Source organism: Panthera pardus, unplaced genomic scaffold (assembly GCF_024362965.1).
Source record: "Panthera pardus isolate Hobbes unplaced genomic scaffold, ASM2436296v1 HiC_scaffold_8, whole genome shotgun sequence".
NCBI classification, from domain to species: Eukaryota; Metazoa; Chordata; class Mammalia; order Carnivora; family Felidae; genus Panthera; species Panthera pardus.
In genome coordinates, this window is record NW_026527013.1 from 150,482,688 (window position 1) to 150,489,864 (window position 7,177).

Here is a 7,177-nt window from a genome sequence, read left to right on the forward strand (position 1 = left end):
GAACATTTAAGGTCCGTGATCATTTTTTTTTAATATTTTTTTTAACGTTTATTTATTTTTGAGACAGAGACAGAGCATGAACGGGGGAGGGTCAGAGAGAGGGAGACACAGAATCTGAAACAGGCTCCAGGCTCTGAGCTGTCAGCACAGAGCCCGACGCGGGGCTCGAACTCACGGACCGCGAGATCATGACCTGAGCCGAAGTTGGCCGCTTAACCGACTGAGCCACCCAGGCGCCCCCGTGATCATTTTTAAAGTACTGCCATGGACACCTTGGTTTTTGTCTCATACCTTCTTGACCTTCTCCGAAATGGTAGATGTGTAATGCCGGAGCTCGAAGGACATTTTAGGATGACTTATGTGCATGGTTTCCCACCTAAAGAGGTGGTGCCCAGGGTGCAACGGCCCCTGGAGAGACCTCAAGGTCTCTCTGCTTTGATCAGAACTGAATTTTTTTTTTTTATCCGTTACAAGAAGTTGCTTGAAAAACAAATTTGACTATAAAATTTGAAAATCACTGATCTGGGATGCCTGGGTGGCTCAGTCAGTTCAGCGTCCAACTTCAGCTCAGATCATGATGTCACAGCTTGTGAGTTCGAGCCCCACGTCAGGCTCTATGCTAACAGCTCAGAGCCTGGAGCCTGCTTCGGATTCTGTGTTTCCCTCTCTCTCTCTGTTTCCCTCTCTCGGTGTCTCTCCCTTTCTTTCTACCCGTCCCCTGCTCATGCTCTGTCTCTCTCTGTCTCAAAAATAAATAAACATTAAAAAAATTAAAAAAAAAACCCACCGATCTTACTAATATTGACAGTAGCTATTGGGTACTTAATTTGTTTCAGGCACTGTGCTAGGCTCTCTCCTTGTCTTGACTGATTTAATGCTTGCATCAAGCTCTGAGGTCTGTACAGGACTGCTCTCCTGTCTTGTAGGCATATACTGTGAGTCACAAAGGTAATTTAAAAATTTCTGGTAGCCCCATTAAAAAAAGTGAAAAGAAACAGTATTACACCAATCATAATGATATATTTTATTCAACCAAATATATCTAAAATATAATTTCTACATGTAATCAATATACGTCTCAACAGAATCTTTTCTATTCTCACGTGTATTTCGCACAGCACATCTTAGTTCAGAACAGCCACATTTTAATTTATTTACTTATTTTTAATGTTTATTCCTCTTTGAGGGACAGAGAGAGAGCGTGAGCAGAGGAGGGGCAGAGAGAGAGGGAGACACAGAATCTGAAACAGGCTCCAGGCTCTGAGCCGTCAGCACAGAGCCTGACGCGGGGCTTGAACTCACAGACCACGAGATCATGACCTGAGCTGAAGTTAGAAGCTTAACCGACTGAGCCACCCAGGCGCCCTCAGGACAGCCACATTTGAAGGGAATGCTTAAATACATGTGGCCAGTGGCTACTGCACTGAGCAGAGCAGGGCTAGGAGAGGTTCTGTCACCAGATCACCACAGTAAGTTTAGTTATTGCCTCACAGAAATTCTACTTTCTTAGCAACTGTCACATGTACAAAACAGTGTGATCAGTTCTAGTGTCCATGATATACATCGCATCCCCAGAACATACTTATATTATAACTGGAAGTTTGTACCTTTGACCACCTTCACACATTTCTTCTATCTTTGGCAACCACCGATCTGTTCTCTGTTTCTTTTCTTTCTTTTCTTTTTTTTTAGGTTTTACGTAGAAGTGAGATCATATGGTTTTTGTCTTTCTCTGTCTGGCTTATTTCACTTAGCACAATGCCCTGGAGTTCCATTCATGTTGTTGCAAGTGGCATGATTTCCTTCTCTCCTATGGCTGAGTGATATTCCAGTGTGTGTGTGTGCGTGTGTGTGTGTGTGTGTGTGTGTGTGCGTGTGTGTGTGTGTGTATGCACACACACATCTGTCAGTGGACACTAGGTTATTTCATGTCTTGGCTATTGTGAATAATGCTGCAGTGAGGATGGGGGTGACATGGCTGGATCAAATGATAATTCTATTATTAATTTTTTGAGGCCCTCCCCCCATGCTGTTTTCCACATTGGCTGCACCATTTTGCATTCCCACCAACAGTGCTCAAGTGTTCCCTTTCCTCCACATCCTCACCAACATTCGTAATCGCTTATCTTTTTGATGATGGCCAAGCTAACAGGTGTGAGGTGATATCTCATTGTGCTTTTGATTTGCATTTCTCGGGTGATGAGTGATGTTGCACACCTTTCACATACCTGTTGGTCATTTGTTTGTCTTCTTTGGACAAATGGTCAGTTCCTCCATCTGTTTTTTAATCAGATTGGTTTTTTTTTGGCTACTGAATTTGTATGAGTTCTTTATGTATGTTGGATATTAGTCCCTTTTCAGATATATGATTTGCAAATATTCCATCCCATTTTGTATGTTGCCTTTGCATTTTGTGGATGGTTTCCTTTGCTATTCAGTGTACTTCTTTTTGTTTAATTAGTTAATTTATTAGTTCAGAGAGAGAGAGAGAGAGTGTGTGTGCACACAGAAGAGAGGGACAAAGGGATGAAGAGAGAGGACCCCACCACTACAACATGGCAGCAGGAGGCAAATGTCTAGTTTCTCCAGGAGCCTCACTGGAGGCTAGGAAACCCCTGGCCTAATACACTGACTTTTTCACGCTCTCCTTGTTTTTCTTACTCACACAGCAATTCTGCACACATGGGCTGAGACCGACAAACCCTGGGCTTCTGTGATGACACAGTAAACCCACAACACTGGAGCTTCCCAGAGTTACTGATTGTGTAAAGAACACTTTGGGGGGTGGGAAGGATGTTCTACTTAAGGCAACAGCCTTTGAGTCCATTTTTACCTCTGAACTCCCGCTGCCCTTACCCGTGTACCTCTGATCAGCAGCGGTTGCTTTACAGCTTAGTCATACCTAACCATTTACTGAGTTCTGACCACACACCTGATTTTATTTCATTCAGTTTTCATGGCAAGTCTGTTCGGTGGATACTATAGCAGAGCTCATTTTATGTATGACAAATCGAAGCTTAGAAAGGATAAATAGCTAGGGTCACACAACTCTTCAACGGTAAATACTCTTATAAGCTACCTAGCAGGGGTTGAGATGAAAACGAAACGCCAGTGAAACAGCTTCTACACGCCGGAAGCATCATGCAGCAGAGGGACTGCGGGGCTGGGCCCATGCAATATAGAGTAATAGGTGGGGGAAGCTTCTGGTCATTTTGAGGGCTTCAGCACCAAAGTGGGACAGTCAATACCCATTGGTTTGTCATTCACTAATTCATGCATCTAGTCTTTGGGCATCAACTCTTTGAGTTGATCAGGCAATAGGCCTATCAAACCGAATGAGGGGTCATCCCCAGCATCAAGAATCTGTATTCTAATCAGGGAAATAGGCACCTCCATAGATATTTAGAACATGCCATGTTAGATTTAATGATGGAGGATCCTATGGTAGGAAACGAGAGGGGAGAGTTATCAGGGAAGGCTTCTTGGAGGAGTTGAGACCGGAATTAAGTTTTTAGGGATGAGTTGGATTTAATTAGGTTGTGGAAGAAGGAACAGTGCGGTGGGGGTTGGATAACCCGAAAAATGGCACAGAGGGGAGAGACAAGTTGATGTGTATGTGGAACTAAAAGTGGTGGCCTTGTTGGAAGATCAAGGATGAACCAGGTGGCAGTGGGAGGCAGGCTGGGAGGGAGGCAGGGCCCAGTCAAGGAGAGCCTTTTGTGCCATTCCCGGACTGTGCGCTATCGGGAATAGGGAGTCATCGAGGCCACTGTCGGGGGAGTGAGGTGGCCAGCTTTATGGTGGCTGTGCTGCTGAGGGTGGATTTGACAGAGTAGAGGCCAGTCAAGGAGAGAGCAGATACGAAGCCCTAGGGAAACATGATAAGGACCTGAAGCAGGGCCGGGGCTAGTGGTGAATGTGAGGAGTGCATGACTTGAGCAAGCTGGAAGTGGTAAAATCAGGGGCACGCGGTGATCTCACAAAGAGCTGAGAGAGGAGAGAGGGGGCAGACCAGAAGTTCTGGGGTGTCCCCAGCTGAGACTGTGGGCACGGAAGGAGGAGGTGCTGGTTTCAGGGATGTTGTGACTTCAGTGTGGAGGTGTGGAGTTTGTGTGTGGGGCCCGCGTTGCTTGGTTTCTAGGTGCTCGCTCCCTACTGTGCCCTCGGTGCCGTGCAGTTACTGTTTACCTGTGGGCCTTGGGGATGGCTTCTCACTCTCTGAGCACTAACCTCTGCATACGGGGGTTCTCTGCTGTGGTCTCAGCGGTAAGGATGGGAGACAGCGTAAAGTTTTCTCGGAGAGAAGGGTTCTTTGTAGATGGATTGGGATATGAGTGAAAATAGATCCCCCATTGGAAGGAAATATGGACACCATGGCATAACTCTTTTGGGGTCTCCCCCCTTAACCAAGAGGGGGGCCTTAAGCTCCCCTCTTTATCTGGTTGACTCCATTCATCCTTTGCATTCTGGCTCAGGTGTCCCTCTCCCTGGGAAGCCCCTCCTGGACTCCCTGCCTAGAGCGATTTTCCCAAGGGAGCATATTTATAGTGTGTCAACCTATCCTCTGTATCTCAATCCATTTGTAATTTTACTTTGTGACATTAAAAAAAATGTTTTATTTATTTTTGAGAGAGAGAGTGTGAGAGTGTGAGCGAGGGAGGGGCAGAGACAGAGGGAGACAGAGGATCAAAAGCAGGCTCTGCCCTGAGAATGTAGAGCCTGATTCAAGGGCTCGAACTCATGAACTGTGAGACCGTGACCTGAGCCAAAATCAAGAGTCGGACGCTCAACCGACTGAGCCACCCAGGCACCCCTTTACTTTGTGAGATTTTGATGAAGCCTATTAAACTGTAGATTGTAAGCCCTATGAAGGCAGGGGCTATGCCAATGTTTGCTCACCATTGTATCCCCAGTGCCTTCTGACACTTAGTAGGTGCTCTGCCAGCAAGGCAGCTGGGCAGTAGGGGTCTCTGTCAAGGTCCTGGCAGAAAACAGGTGGCACTGTTTAAAAAGGAGCTGAAGCATCTAACATAGAGACTCTTTACAAGGAGGGAAAGCGTTAAGGGACCAGTCCAGGGACTCATCACAGTGGAGGCTGTTACTATGTGGGCGGGATCGAAATAGGTCCCCCAAGAAGATATTTTGAAGTCCTAACCCCCAGTTTCTGTGAATATGATATTATTTTGAAATAGAGTCTTTGCAGATATAACTAAGTTAAGATAAGGTCAGTTTGGGTGGGCCCTCATCCCATGTGACTGGTATCCTTCGAAGAAGGGACACAGACAGAGACACATGAGGAGAAGACGGCCATGTGATGATGGAGACGGAATGGGAGGGATGCACCTGTAAGCCAAGGAATGCCAAGATTGTGGGCCATGATCCGGAGCTAGAAGGGGCAAGGAAGGATCCTCCCCTACGTGTTTCAGGGGGAGCGTGGCCTTGCCAACACCTTGATGTCAGACTTTCTAGCCTCCAGAACTGGGAGACGATACACTTCTGTTGTTTTCAACCATCCAATATGTGTCGCTTTGTCACAGCAGCCACGCGACTCTCCTACACCCTCCCTCCACCTGGGGGACAAAGGAAGGAAATAAAGAGAGGCCACCTGCCAAGAGCTGGGGCCCAGGTGAAAGAATACAACCACTGCCAACTACGGTCCAGTAGGGAACAGGGGAATACACGCCTTGACCTCTCTCCTCTCCCCCTTTCTAATTTCCCTCTCCTGCTTCCATTAGTCTAACCCATCTGACAGCCAGAGGGCAAGGGAGTGGGGCGATGGGGTCTGTAGGCGTCAGCCTCCTGGGCACATGGCAGAGTGGCCAAGGGGGAGAGTATTGTGAAGGCCGGAAGAATAGATCCCATCCCGTAAGTAAGTAAGATGAATGGGAGCAGGACAGAGGCAGAACTCCAAGATCATTCTCGTTTCTAGTTTGGGAACAGACAGTTTTATGGCACTGCTCCGTTTCTATCATGCAGAGAAAAGAGAGGAGACCTAGGTTTTAAGAGTTGGGACTTTTGTGTCTGGCTTCAAGCCCTGCCCCCTGGCTCAACACCCAGGTTCTGAGTCTTATGAAGCCTCCCTCTCTGCGTGGCCAGCCGGCACCTTTAGGCTGGATTCTATTTTAAGGCTGTAAGTGAGGTAATTTGGTGTGACAACAGAAACACAGCTGTAATTATGAAGGGCCAGCCTCTAAAGCAGAAAAGTCACCGGGCCTGAAGAGTTGCCAACACAAATGACTCGGTAGTACGTGCACGTTTGTGCCAGGCCGGGCCAGGACACCCCCCGGCAGCACAGAGGTCCCCTGCACACAGAGTAAAAGGAACATTCGGGTGATTCAGCTCCTGTGGCGACGTAAGGCCTCCACATCCAGGCGTCGGCAGTTCTACGGGCCCGGGCAGTCATTTGGGGGAGTAAAAGTGAGGCCCACCAATTGATGGGCCAGTTGAACAAAATGGGCCGGATCTCTCCTCAGGTGGACATGCCATCAGGCTCAGGCTGGGCAGCAAAGCCCCGGAAGCCGGGTTTACATGTCACCACAGCATCTGACATGCGATCAGTTCAGCCGCCTGGCTCCCGCATAGACGACGTGACCGCGTGGTCTCCATTGTAAGTGCAGGTGCTGTGTCTGGGGAGGCCAGAGAGTGGAGAGACTGTGTTTTTGTTTGACTTGTCCAGCCTGGGATCTTTGTGTTTCTCAGATTAAAAATAGCCAATTAGGGGGCGCCTGGGTGGCTCGGTCGGTTGAGCGTCCGACTTTGGCTCAGGTCACGATCTCGCAGTCCGTGAGTTTGAGCCCCGCGTCGGGCTGTGTGCTGACAGCTCAGAGCCTGGAGCCTGTTTCAGATTCTGTGTCTCCCTCTCTCTGACCCTCCCCTGTTCATGCTCTGTCTCTCCCTGTCTCAAAAATAAATAAAACGTTAAAAAAAAAATTAAAAAAAAATAGCCAATTAGACCCTTTGCTTCTAGCGTGTGTGTGTGTGTGTGTGTGTGTGTGTGTGTGTGTATGTGTGTGTATGTGTGTGTGTGAGGGAGGGAGCTAAAACAGGGACATAGCATGCATTCAGATTTCACTGGAACAGATTCTAGACATTCCTATCCATCCCTTAGGCTTCCTAACTCTATTTGTGATGCTACTAGTCCCTCTCAGAATTGACCCAGTTGTCTTTATATGACAAA